We start from the raw sequence: 15546 nt of genomic DNA on the forward strand, positions 1-15546 counted from the left end.
TATATATATATATATATATATATATATATATAGTGGGCAGATTCTACTTTCATAATTCTAAGTCTTCTTGTTTGTCTCATGTTTGTTTGTTTGTGAGGTTTGTTACCAGAAACACATCTTCTCTATCATCTTCACGTTCATAAACATTTCCCTGAACCTAAAAAACAATCATCCTTCTATCTACCATCAAGGAATGTCAAAACAACTTCACAAGAATCTTAAACTGCGAGTTCTTTCTCTCATCCCAATCATTTTAAATCATTTCTGTAATATAAGAGACAAGATCAGAAAGAAAGAAAACCAAAATAAAACCCACATCTGATTTATACAGAAGAAACATAATTACATAAACCATTCATAGAAATAAAATCTAACTTTACTACACTCAAAATTCTCGAAAACCAAAACATTGACAAGGCATTTTTACATTAAAAGATCTCGACATTTTCCCTTCCACTGTTTGTGTTTTCTGTGAATATTGGACGAAATATTTGTATTAATTGCCATCAATGAAGTCCGATATCTTAAATTTCTGATGTTTCATTCCTCTCACCTATTATATATATATATATATTTTATTTATACATCAAAAGTTTTTCACTTGAAAATAATTAAAGCCATTTATTCACAGTTAATTTCCCTTCCCTCGTTTATCTCTCTCTCTCTCTCTCTCTCTCTCTCTGTTCCATCATAAACAACATCAGCAATAAGTCCGTGGAGCCTAATAACTGGCGGCTATTTATTATACAACAGACGGAGCTATAATAATATGTTTGTATGTATATATAATTTACTTTGAATCAACACTTATGTACGTGGCAAATACTTCGCTTCATTAAAGGTAAGTCATGTAGTGTAATGTAGTTGCCGTAAGGGCGGGTATTTCGTTGGTCTTGTTATATATCTTTCATATGAATATATGTGCATGCGTACATGTTTTTATATATATATATATATATATATAATACATGCTTATATATATACGTGTATATGTAAGAAAATTAATGAAACGTGGTATACACACATGCGTACGTAAATATACATACACATGAAAATCAGTGAAGCATGCTATGCTGTATGTAGTATATATATATATATATACATATGTGTGTGTGTGTGTATGCATGCATTAAATCGTACACAATTATTTGTGATTTATAGATTCAATGCATTAAATAATTTGCGTACCAAACTACTTGTAGTCAGAGGGAATATATTATTTGATTTAAAATTTACTGCAATATTTTTACGTCTTCTTATCAAATTTCTTACTAAAACAACATAATACTGATCCAGCGATTATTTACTGCAATATTAACAATTGCCTCACATAAACCATACCCTTTTTGTTATTTTTTAATCCTCGCCAAACGAAATTTCATAATAATTTTGTTTAATAATAATTGTAGTACTTAAGTTTCTGTGTTGAAACCTAAACAAACGTGAAACAGCTAAGCAGATCTAGAGATAATTAATAAAAAATGTTTCCTAGCTCATATAGTCTAATAGTCGCAACATTAAATTATTAATTACGTTATGAAAAATGTTATTAATCAGATGAGTAACTTAACCTCTGTGTGTGTGTGTTTTAATCCAGGGTTAGCGTAAAAGTAGTTTCTAATTTAGGATTAGAATATAGTAATTTTGAGGGAATGAGGCTGGCCGAAACCATTGATCTCAGTACCTGACAAGTAATGAAAAGCAGAGTTAGCCCGGGCGGGATTGGAACTCAAAAGGTAAAATGTCAGAAAATAAGGCAGTGCATAGCATATTAACAAGGAATTTCGATAGTACTTCATCATATCGGCCTCGTAAGGATGAAAGGTAAAGTTGATTGCAGTGGAATTTGGACTCAAAACTTTAAAAACCGAAATAAGTGCCCCTTAGCATATAATGATAATAGCTTCTGATTTAAGCACAAGGGCAGGAATTTGGAGGGGACAGGATAAGTGAATACCATCGCCTTCAGTATTTTGCAGGTACTTCATTTTATCAAGTCCGGAAGAAGGAAGGGCAAAATTGAGCACGGCGGGATTTGAACGCAGAACGAAAAGAGGAGCCGGAAGAAATACCGCATTGCATTTTGTTCGATGCGCTATCGATTCTGGATCTTCCCCACCCTCTTACAAGTGTTTATTGCTTGCCTTCTCTCTAAGTCGTTAATTCCGATATATTTATATATAACTGTAAACTATGGCTTATGTGTTTGGTTTAATTAAAACAGCCACCAAATGAAACTAGATCTTCCTTAGAACATCAGTAAACCTTAGTTATAACAAACAATATTGATTTGTTAGTGTTTAGCCAAAGGCTGACCTTGATCAACAGCAAAGTGACTACAAGTGTTTCCACCATGACCAATCTATCTCGTCTTTCATGCATTTTTGTCTAACATTTACATCCTATATATATCCATATGAAACTAATATCTTTAGTTTTTCACTGAAGCACTGGATATAACCGGAAAACTTGGATGATAACATCCCTTTAAGAGGATTTGATGTTATTATATAAATATATAAGACTGTTGTTCGGTGTCATTTAAGCAAATTGTGGCTCCTGTTTTTAGTAGCCACTACGACCATTTAAAGGCTTCTCAATTGATTTACTTTGATTAGATACAAGGTGCATTCTTCTTTATAGAACAGAAGCATAACTAATTTAAATCGGTCCAGTATATATATAATCTGCCTATATATATAGGCAGATATTTTATCGACTCGTGTGAGTACAAACTTCAGAATATTCCGTTATCTCAACAATCCTCAGTAACAATCAATATTATTTATATATAACATCGCACTTTTCGTTTCCACATCTTGGTACTTAAATCTCATACTTTAAAAACCATTGATTGTCTGCATTGACAACAACAAAAATCAATTAGTAAAATCGAATAAACATGTACAGCTTGAGGGAGAACCCAGATGAATTCCAGTATTTAAAAATAACAGTGACCCACACACATACACTTTAGCCTAAGAAGAAATAGCAAGTACACTCATACTTGTCTCTCTACGGATTTATTAAATCTTCTTAACCTTGTTTTTTTTTAATATAAAGTCAGCAACCACTGCTCGGGCGTAGTCAGACGTCAATAAAACGAGAATCCAACGTAAAGACATGTTTCTTAAACATCTCAAATAAGATAGTAATAATTTTTTAATTATTTTCCGAAAGATATGAAAATTAAACCAGAGATTATCAATTCTGTTCAATATAGTATATCTTCTCTTGTATGTTTGTATCAACGATAAAATTATTAAACACTATATCTCTTCTACGTCCTTTCTACCTGTTGGTATTGCTAATTATTAAATTTTCCACATCACAAACTGGTTTTTCTTTTCTCTTCTTTCCCGACATACGATACAACTGCATTCTTTAAATAAAAAGTGTGTTACGTGTTAACTAACCGTAGACTTAAATAATTAATCCCACACAGTTTATGTTTCTCATCAATAAGACCTGGTATTTTATTTCGTCGTTTACATTTTCCTACGTCACATTTCGATAACAGAAATAATATAGAGATTTATCAAGCTTATATTTTGGCTGCTTAATTTCAAGCGAACGAAACTTAGCCATAAAAATGCGTTGGTAATTTTATTGCCTTTCTAGGCAATATATTTTAGAGTTTACAACACGTTAACTGGACTAAATTTTGTAGGCATGTAAATATAAAGAGATAGTCTCGCTTTTAAGTTCAAATTGGTCCCTATGCATGCATTTGTCTATATTTTTGTATTGTATATGTATATATGCATTCGTCGTTGAGTTCCCGAAGAGCTAATTCTTGTATTTAGGTGATTCTTTTGTCCTTATCTTTCAATTAACAATTTTAGCTTCGTTAATGGATTTCCTAATTAGCTCGATACTATACTGCTTCACTGTGTTCGAATTTCACTGTGGGTCGACTTTTTATCTTTGATAAACTGCCGCCACAAAACATTGAATTATTCACCTTAAAAATCAATTAACTGAAAAAGAAATAACAAAATCAAAATAAATAATAAGCGACCATTTTTTTTAATGAGCGAAAACCCCAGCTCGTTAGGGAACTAAAAAAAAAACCCAACGAAATATGACAATAAAAAAAATAGGACTATTAAAAGTCCTTTGAATGGAGACCTCGATAATCAAGGATACCCTATAACTCTTTATATTATAAACGAACTGTTCTAATTGCATATCGATATATATATATATACACTCGTATGTGTGTATATGTATATATATATACACACACGCGCATGTGTGTATATATATATACACACGTATGTGTGTATATGCATATCTACACGTTTATATATATATATACATACAGACGTGTTTATATATGTACACACGTATGTGTATATATATACATACATGTATATGTATATATATATATATATACACATGTATATGTATATATATACACGCGTATATGTATATACACACGTATGTGTATGTATATATGTATATGCACACGTATGTGTATATATATATATATACTCATACGTATGTGCGTATATACATACGTATTTGTATATATATATGGACGTGTGTGTGTAATATATATACACGTGTATATATATATATATACACTCGTATGTGTGTATATATATAGAGAGAGAGAGAGACGTATGTGTGTAATCACGTTAGTTAATTACCTATGTACTGGATTTTCACTGTACAGGTGTAACAGTTCGGCAGTTATCTGCCCTTACTAACTAAAGAGAAACGAAGTGCGGTCTTTGGATGGATTTATCTTTATCTTTGTATCTTGGGTGGTTTTTATCTTAGACAAATGTATTTTTATATACAATGGAGATTATAAAATCGTACCAAGAATATTCACATCTGTTTCTGTTATTAAGTCTCAATTATTTTAGACTTTTTTTGTCGAAACGCATCTAATTAATATTTAACTTTTAATAAGTTTTCGATGTCCCAATTCAAGACATGGTATTTTTTATTAGAGCCATATTCTTTGTAAATGTAAGTTAATGATTCATCGTCATAAACGGTCATTGCGTGAGTTCTTTCTATTATCCTTGAGTACTAGCAGAATACAAAAGTCGAAGAGATCAAGACTACTTTGGATGGGTTCTCAAAGAGTGATAGGGTAAACCATTGGAGTACGCCATTCGAAGGAAACAAGTTCAGAAAGTATTGCTTTTTGTACATTATTATATAGGTCTGGGAAAACGACGTGCTGGCAGAATTGTTACCATGTCGGACAAAATGTTTAGGTGGTATTTCTTTCGACTTTACGTTCTGAGTTCAAACACCTCCAAAGTCGACTTTACCGTTCTTCCTTTCGGGGTCGACAAAATACATAGAACTTGAGCACTGGGGTCGATGTAATCGACTAACCCCACTCCAAAGATTGCAGACCTGTGCCTATAGTAGAAAAGATTATATAGTCTTGGAAGTCCAACGGGTAGTTCGCTAACCAGTGTTTTCTGTTAAGGTGGTGTCTGGTGTTTTCACAGTGGAGGCGCAATGGCCTAGTGGTTAGGGCAGCGGACTCGCGGTCATAGGATCGCGGTTTCGATTCCCAGACCGGACGTTGTGAGTGTTTATTGAGCGGAAACACCTAAAGCTCCACAAGGCTCCTGCAGGGGATGGTGGTGAACCCTGCTGTACTCTTGCACCACAACTTTCTCTCACTCTTACTTCCTGTTTCTGTTGTGCCTGTAATTCAAAGGGTCAGCCGTGTCACGCTGAATATCCCCGAGAACTACGTTAAGGGCACACGTGTCTGTGGAGTGCTCAGCCACTTGCACGTTAATTTCACGAGCAGGCTGTTCCGTTGATTGGATCAATTGGAACCCTCGACGTCGTAAGCGACGGAGTGCCAACAACAAGTGTTTTCACAGTATGAGGAGTTTGCTATTGTCAATAATAAATCGTTAGAATATTACGTGGATGAGTTCTGTGTTGTTCTTTGAATAATTTGGTGCTCCGAATCTTTTGTGATTTGGAGAAGTTGGAGTTAGTTATGTTAGGGATTAACCTTATAATATATGAGACTGTACGTAGGTGATGGGTTTGTATGATGCCCACTTACAATTTCTGGGTATTTTCCAGTATGTTACCAGTGCAGTGATTCCTTCCGACCTGTGTGTTTTAGGTATAAATTTGGCTCTATCGTTTTTAGATTCCCCTGTTGTCTTTTGGATGTCTGGTAGAAGGAAAGTGTCTAGGTAGAAGGTATTTTTCATTCTATGTTCTTATCTTTTTAGTGTATTTGGGGTTTTCTTCTTTTTTTTTTTTACCTAATTTTTATGAAAAAGACTGTATTTGGTGTTGCAGTGCAGATGTATATTACTTGAGATTGTCGTTATATACGAGGTGTGATGTGACCATTGTTATTGCTAAACGTTTTGTTGGTTTTGTGCTTCATGCTGAATATAAATATTTGCCTTCTTTTTTCCTGTTTTCTAAGGTTGCTATTATTATTGCCCCTATTCTTTTTGTTGAGTTCTGTTTCAGTTATTTGTGGTTTTGGTGTATCATTTGAGGAAGTCTCTGGTTGTTATGGCTATTTCCGTTGTCTAACCACAATTACATTCTTATGTCGCCTTCGAGAATATACTTATTTTATTTATTTATTTCAGATCTGTCTATAATAATATTGTTGAATGTACAGTAATGTCTACGTTGGCTGTTGGACTGTTGATCCCTCTTTCTTGATAGATCTCTTTCCATTGTAATTCTTTTGAAGTTTGTAAGATTATTTTAACTTTCTTCATTGACGTGCGAGGCTGTTCTCAGGTTAATTAGTCTGAGAAAAAACTGGAGAATCGTTTGGCAAATGATTGTAGTAGCGAGATGGAAGATCAGAAGGTGAAGCTTGAAGAACATGCATCTGTGTGCTTGTGTGAATGCTTTAAGATATAAAGGGAGTTCGGTTCTGAGGATATTGTCATCTCTCTTATTAACTGTGCTATTTCAAAACCAGGTGTTACGCGATTAGAAGATGATGTTTTGTGGAGATGTTAAAATGTTATTGCTGTTCATATAGTTGGTGAGGGTGGTAGTGTGTGTGTGTGTGTGTTTATTACATTAACGTACTTAACGTTGCTCTTTTATATTTCGAAAGCTTGTACATCTGTTGTGTAGAATCGTTCTTGATTAGTTTACGAATGTATTTATATACTGAATGCAAGTTTTTATGTGTGTTGTAAGACCTCCCTTATTGTAAAAGATCTATCTAGTCTGATTTGAGTATAATTTGGAATGGTGATTGTTCTGTTAATTAGAATGTTTCCTCAGTTGTTCTTTATATTAACACTCCTCGTTGTTTATAATTAGTTTCATTGATTTTTTTTTCTATTTGCTTAATTTGCATATGCTACAAATACTTGTTCATGCTTATGTGAATGAATAAAACAAAAGTGAAAGTTAAACCATGGAAATAAATCTAGTCAGGACTTGAGGCAATACTCATAAAAAATGGGGTAGAGGGTAGATTTCTAGATTGGTGAAATCGGTGTGGCTAATCTACAACCAGAACATCTGCGGGGAGAACAAAGTGGTGGAGATCTGAATTAAACTCAGCTGAAAGATGGACAGCTAGGGCTGTCATTGGTTTTTAAATGGTAGAATTTTACAGAAGCTCAATAATAATTCTTTCAACTAAGGACGGAAATGGTGGGGAGTTCTAGCCATGTACATTGACCATCCAGTGCTCAGCTGATACTTATTTCATTGACACCAAAAGACAGAATGGCAAAGTCAACCTTGGTAGAATTTGTACTCAGAACATAAAGATCGATGAAATAATGCTCAGCATCTTGTGTGACATACTGCCGGCTCACTGCCTTAGATTTAAGTAATATTGATTTCAATTTTTGGCACAAGGCCAGCAAGTTCAGGAGTGGGGATAAGTTGATTACATCAACTCCAATGCATAACTGGTACTTATTTTATTGACTCTGAAAGGCAAAGTCGACCTTGGTGGAAGTTGAACCCTAACCCTAACTAAGAACATAAAGACAAACAAAATGTCATTGAGCATTTTACCCAGCCTGCTAATAATTCTACCAGCTCACTGCCTTAGATTTAAGTAATATTCACACCTGTTTGCTAAAGTTTTCTTCCCTCATCAGATGTGTAGTGAGTTTTAATTTTAATTAAGATTTTAAAGGTGTTTTCTCCACCTACCTGCATTGAACTAATGTTTTCTTGTCATTACATTAAGTACATTAGAACTGCCTTTACCATGATGGTAGACTAAGTTCATTCGTCTGTTTTAGTGCACAGCACCATCATTTCTTTAAACTCTCACCTTTTTACACTCCACATTCTTAGTTTCAACACTTTTAAATCTGATGGTGAATATTTTAAAGGAGTGATCTAGAATGATCTAGAAAGGAAGTCTGGTTTGATGTTGATGCAATAAAAAGAAAAATAAAGAAAAAATTATAAAGATTTATAAAAGAAATGTTTTGCCACATGCTACCCAGATTCCTAATGCTATCAAGATTCTGTTTGTTTTTGCCAAAGAAGAAGAAAAAGAAAAAAGAAGATACTCTTAATAGTGTATAGCAGATGGGGGGAGGTGATGAGGGAAAGAACATTTTTAGTGACTCAGCTTTGGGGAAATGATTAGATTTATTTGGAAAAGAGAAGTTGCACATTGAAAGATAATTATGTTTTGTTGCTATCATGAAATGAAACACCTGGAGGTTTGGTTATTATCAACGAGATATGCTGTCATGCAAGTTAGGTTGTTGTTAGTATGTTTAGGGAAATGTAATCTTGTGGGATTGTTGATTTTTTTTTTTAAAGATAATTACATGAAGAAACTAGTTTAATTTATTAACAAATATTTAAATGAAGAAATTAAGTTGAAGTGAAAAATAAAAAAGTAGAAGCTTGTGTCGCAATCACATGGTTACAGGTTCAAGATGTAACACAGTGGGACTGAACCTGTAACCATCTGGTTGGGAAGCAAACTTCTTAACACACAGCCACCCCTGCTAACTGCATCAATTAGTATTTAACATTTATGACTACTAGAAGTTGTTACTCGTGTAAATTCCTCCAGTGAGTAATTTCGTGATTGCTTCACTGGATGATAATATTATATGGAGCCTGTGGAGGAATTCCAACCACGTTTCATGGTTTGCTACCCCAACAGCTCCTTTATAGGATCCACTGGCTAAAGACATCATCAAGAGGAACCACACATCCAATTTCAGCCCCTACTCCTCTACCGTTTTCAATGTGGCATGTCTCCCCCCCCCCTTTCGGATGGGTCTTCAGCTCTGGTGTTGAGTGCATTTCTTCTTGCTTTTTTCTTCTGTTCCCTGGCCTCTTCGATGCAGCGTCAACAAGTGTCAGCAGGCGACTGACTATCCTACCAAATTTCCCTTTAAATACTGGATTATTTGTAATAATTATAACAAGGAAGAATATGGAGACTGGTACAAGGAAATAAATTTTGAGGATGTACCAGGATTGTTTTAATTATTGCAAATATATATATATATATATATATATATATATATATATACACATATATATATATTATAATGGAATAATTACTATGAAGCATTGTGTAGAATATATTGTATAAAGGATCGTGGGTAAGGTCAGAACAATGCGAAGTAAATGCAAGGTAGATCACAAGAAAACAAATATGTGAATTAACGTAGACTTACCTTGTATTCAATATTTCGGGGTTATGACCCCATTTTCAAGAAATTGATGAATGTTGCCAATGTGTGTGAGCATATGTGGAGTGTTGCTATAGAAACCAGCTAGCTTCCTGTAACTCCCTTCTATTGTTGATCTTTTTGTGTATGAGGATGGCCTCAAAGATTCTAAGGTTGCCCCTATTCCACTGATGCTTTGATGTGCACTGTGAATTCCCAGGTCTGGCATTTCCATAGATGTTTCTTCATGGAAGCGTCTGCCTGCATATGTTCCTTAATGCGTACATGCAGTTTTCTTGTCATGCTTCCAATGTAGGATGTACCACATTTTCCACAGATGATCTCATATACAACATAGGTCCTCTGGCACAATTTAGGGTCATTGATGGGGCAGTTTGACAATGTGCACTCCTCATATATATATATATATACATACAGGGTGCAGTGAATAAACTGTTGCCTAAATTATTTAAAAATGAAAATAATATTGACTTCTCATTTTAACAGATATATTTACCAAAATTACCTAAAAATATCTTGAAATACTAAATAGTAAATTTATTCAATAAAATCGCCATTGGCTTCAACCACGGCCTCCAGATGACTTTGGAATATCCTGCATCTCTTCTGGACAGTCTCATTGTTTAAGTTGGTGAATGCTTCCATAATCCTTGTCTTCATTCTATGAGGAGTATAATATTGCTATAGAGAGTCATCATCATCCGTCGTTTTGAATCTGGGTTTTGTCCCCGTTGATGGGGATGGATGGATCTATCTCAATGCCATAGCAACCACTCTCACACCATCTCGCCATCTTGCCTGGTTTTGGGAGTCCTCCCTTCTCAAGCCAACCATCCCAATCTCCTCCTCACCCATCCCCTCCACATTTTCTTGTCTACCTCGCTTTCGCTGTCCATTTACCTCAAATTCTAGCACCCTCTTCAGAACATACTCCTCATCCCTCCTCAACACATGCCCATACCACTGCACTTCATTCGCCCTTGCCAGCCATTCCACTGATTCCTCCAACCTCAGCATCCCCACCAAGTCCTCAGTCCTCCTCTTATCAAACAGCCTCACACCACACATTTCTCTCACCATTTCTCTCACCTTCTCAAAATTGCCATCTCTCTCCCTCAAACCATGTCTCACTCCCATACAGCATTGCAGCTCTCACACAACTCCTATAGACCTTTTCTTTCATCTTCAATGAGAACCTTTTCCATATAATAATGCTCCACATTCTCTGAACTTCACCCAGCCAAGTCTCACTCTTGCTGTCACAGCTGCTTCACATCCACCACTTACTTCCACCCTATCTCCCAAATAACAAAACCCTCTCACCATCTCCACCTCATCACATAGTGTTTCCACTGACTTTGCCAGCCTGCCAGCTCCTTTCTCACATCTTCCACAAACAAACTCTCTCGCCAGTCTTGGGGTCACCTTCTTCATTTTCATACATATACCATGAATCCATTTCTCACATCTCATACACAACACTGCATTTGCCATTACCCTCCTCCCACATACACCACATGGATCCACCTTTCCACCTTTACCTTTGTCTTCCCTAGGTTTACCTCAAACCCTTGCTTTCAAACACCTCCTTCCCTTTCCAAAACTTCTCCCTCAATCCCTCCATCGTTTCACTCATCAGAACAAGCTCATCTCCATTAGCAATCCCTCTCTTACACTTTCTGTCACCACATCAACCACTATTGCAAACAACAATGGTGACAACGCAGATCCCTGATGCACACCAACTTTCACTGCAAACTCCTCTGACAGCTCTGATCCAACTCTCACTCTTGTCTTTACCCCCCTCATACATACTTATCACTGTTCTCACTATTACCTCTAGCACACCTCTCTTCCTCAATACCCACTCAATTACCTCTTCCTTGGAACCCTATCAAATGTCTTCTCCAGATCAACGAAGTACATGTACAACTCCTTCCCCTTATCTCAGTATTCCTCCTGTAATCTCCTTACAATGAGCACTGCATCTATTGTCCCCCTTCCTGGCATAAAACCAAATTGCATCTCATCCACATGGACCTCCTTCCAAATTCTCCTATCCAACACCCTTTCCACTATCTTCATTGCATGCTCCATTAACTTCACTCTCCTATACGCCCCACAACTCATCGCACCCCACTTCCTCTTGAAGATCAGTACCACCACACTTAGTGCCCAATCATCTGGCATTCCTCTTCCATTCAGCACACCCTGGCAGAGCTCCATCATCACAACAATCCCTATCTCTCCACTTGCAGTTATCACTTCCACACTTACTTCTGATGGACCAGCTGCCTTTCCTGTTTTCATTTCCTTCATTGCCTCCACTACTTCTTCCTGACTAACCCTCTCCACTGGCCCTTCACCACAGCAACTTCCACTCTCTGATCCCATTCATTCTCCTCATTCATAATTCCCTTCATATGCTCCTTCTAAACTCTTCCCCTGTCCTTCTCACTAAAATTCAACCTTCCATCACTCTCCCTCATGTATCTTCCTCCCTCAACATCTCTTCCATCATTTTTTATTGATTTAATAAACCTAAACATTCTGGGTTCTCATCCAGCCCGCTCAACCTCTCCTCAGCTTCCTTCCTCATAGATCTTGCAACCACTCTCTTTGCATGATTCTTATATCTGGCTTTCATTTGCTCAGTTCTATTATTATATAAAGCTTTGTGCACCTCCTTCTTCCTCACTATTGCATTCCTCACCTCCTCGTTCCGCCATCATGTATTTCCTTGATCTCTCCTACCCTTCGTCCTTTCACACACTTCATCACATGCCTTTAATACCTCTTCTTTAAAAGACTTCCACAGATCCAGTACATCAATGCTTACCAATTTCTCAACTCTCTCCTCAAACCTTGCTCTTGTTTCTTCTTCCTTCAGTTTCCACACCTTTCTTCTCTCAGCCATTCCCTTTCTCACACATTCTTTAACTTTCTTCTTATCCAAGTCAGCAACACCAACCTGTGCTGCAACTCCCCTGGTATTGTCTTCACATCTCTCAGATACTTTCTGTTTTTCCTACCAACCAACATGAAGTCAATCTCTGTCTCATTCTCTCTTGCACTGAAAGTCACCTTCCTTTCCTCTGTTTTCCTAAACCACATATTCACCACACACAACTCTTTCTCATCACAAAACTCCAACAGCATCCTTCCTTCCACATTTCTCTCCTCAATTCCATTTCCCCCATGCACACCCTCAAAACCCTGGATCCATCTCCCAACATGTCCATTAAAATCCCCATGCCCAAAACCATTTCATCTACCTTTTGTAAGTCTCATTCATTCGCCATTTCATCAAAAGACTGCTTTCTCAGTGGTCCCTCTTCCACTTTGCAGACCATACCCACAAATCACCCTCACCATTTCTTCCTTAAATACTAACACTACTGTCATCACTCTGTCACTCTTTCTCCTGACCTCCACCACCTTCTCACAGATTTCTTCCTTCACCAAAACTCCCACACCTCTTGTCCCCTTACTGTTTCCCAACCACCACAACTTGTACCTTTATGCCTTGACCCCTACAAATCTTGCACCCTGGCCCCTCCACCTAACCTCCTGCACACAGCACTCATCCACCCTCCCCTTCCTCAATTCCTCACACACCTCAACCCCCTTTCCATGCAGACTGCCCACATTCCAACTTCCCAAGCTTCTCCTCAGGCCGTCAGCCTTCATAGGGCAAGTCATGCTTGCGCAACCCAAGATGAGGGTTTGCACCTTCCTTTTTCAGGTAGGCAGGTGCAGCCCACCCCAACCTTTGGGCTAGCTGGTGCCCATTCTCCTTTGCTATTATCATGTGGCTTTTTCATAGCTGGATTTTCTACAGAGAGCATGGCCTTGCTTACCCCCAACCTCAGTTTCTAGATATGAGTGGTCCTGAGACCAAAGCCTCCACCACGATTTTTAAGAAATGTGGTGGAAAACTAGCTCAAGAAGGCAGAGATGCTACTCCCCCTTTCAGAGCCCCACTACCATAAGTATAAAGTAGTAAAAACAGTGTACTGACCAAATAATTTGTCATTGCTGTTGTTTGGAGTAACAGCCAATCAAATCATTTTGTGTCTGTAGAATCAACCATTCAGATCAATATGCTTCTCTTGTTCATTGAATACAATCAGAGCCTGCAAACACAAGAAGCAAATAAAAATGGCTGAATCAGGATTTGAACCTGCATCGCACATTTTCCCCTCGAATCTGTGACACAAATTGAAGTATTGAGTCAGTATTTTCTCTTTGTTCCTGCACTTGTCTCTTGATTTTCCAACACTTAGAAGTTGATTGCTATATCTGCCCACCCATCAGGACAAGAAACTAGTCTGTCCTGTTTTATTTTCTTGTTTTGTTTTTTGTTGGTTTTTGGGGGTTTTTTTCTTTGTTATGCTTTAGGAAATTTTGGATTTGGCACTCCTAGCCAACACATCTCTCAGATTCTGCTGTGAATTATACCACTTGGCTGTTATTCAGAGTTAAGCATTTTGTCCATGTCTGCAATATGATACCAGGATATCGGCTATATGCGCGTGCGTTTATATAAAAATGCATGCATACGTACATATATATACACACACATATGTACATATATATATATACACACACATGTATATATATATACACACACACACATATGTATACACACATATGCATATGTATATACACACACATACACATATATACATATGTATATACACACACACATATATAAGTATACATACACACACAAACACATGTGCATGAGTCGTCTAACAGTCTATAAGTCAGGGACAAGATGCACTCATATATCTGCGAGTAAAGTAGATATATTATCTAAAATGTATTAAATATCCATCACAGCTGATCTTACCAATTGAATCCACATAAAGAACACAATGGAGTGTTAGGTAACAAACCAATTATGTAACTTTACACTCATCAGAGTTAGTCGATATGGAAGAGAATAAATCGATTGGTAAGATCAGCTGTGATGAACATTTAGTATTATACATTTCGGACAGTGTATATATTCGGTTAAAATGACTTATTGATGTGTTTTGTTTCTCTTTTTTGCCCTGACAAGATGATTGCATTGTTTTACATAATTTTATTCCTTCTGGAATAATATCAATGTTTTCTTCGAAGCATATATCGGAAGTATAAAGATTTGAATAACACCTGAGTTTAATTCCATTTCTTTATTTATATATGTATATATATAAATTTAAATGAGAGTTTTGATGTTAATATCCATTATTATTGAAGTTTATTCCTATGTCAACATTTCTGTATAAGGTTATGTTTAACTGTCAAATTCAAGTTAAATAAATAAATTACCTTACACATCTTCAGGGTAAAAGGTAAAGAGTAAAAAGTAAACACCAAAAATATCGTCTCTAAGTCTGGTTGATATTCAAATTTCTCCTTAAATAAAGGTCTGTCAAAGGGAGAAAACCCCTCATAATATTATTAATTAATTAATTATAAACAATCACATATTACAAATATTGATTCCTGGTAATAACTTCTAAATCAATGGAAATCTATATTATATTATTGGTAAATTATACATTGATATGGCCTGCCTTAAGACCTAATATTATACTATAATATGCTATAATACTCGATCATACTGAAATTTATAACTCATTTAAACCAGAGAAATGTGTGTTTTGGATAATGGGTACATCTGAAAGCATTATGTGTGAGTTTATTTATCAACTTACCCTTAGAGAATAATATAAAATATAATTCTAGATTACACAGCGAGCAATATCTCTTACCTTTGTCATAAGGGAAAGATCTCCCAATAATTTTGGTAGCGATTACATGTTTATTTCATCAACACATTGTGGAGATATCATCATATGAACAAATATATATATAT

At 36.2% G+C, this 15546-nt stretch overlaps 1 protein-coding gene across 7 annotated transcripts in view; it reads left to right on the forward strand.

The window, feature by feature from the left end:
- LOC106879504 (nicotinamide riboside kinase 1) overlaps nt 1–15546 on the forward strand; it is a 62627-nt gene that overhangs the window by 2540 nt on the left and 44541 nt on the right. For 4 of the 7 annotated variants that reach the window (XR_008265310.1, XM_052972148.1, XM_052972151.1 and 1 more), the window contains exon 1: nt 7–841. The exons of 2 other annotated variants lie outside the window; for them this stretch is intronic. The gene's annotated coding sequence lies outside the window, so the exon portion shown is untranslated. Of the gene's footprint in view, nt 1–6; nt 842–909; nt 2725–15546 lie in introns of those variants that run through there. One more of the 7 variants, XM_052972150.1, reaches the window with a different exon arrangement.

Source organism: Octopus bimaculoides, chromosome 12 (assembly GCF_001194135.2).
Source record: "Octopus bimaculoides isolate UCB-OBI-ISO-001 chromosome 12, ASM119413v2, whole genome shotgun sequence".
NCBI classification, from domain to species: Eukaryota; Metazoa; Mollusca; class Cephalopoda; order Octopoda; family Octopodidae; genus Octopus; species Octopus bimaculoides.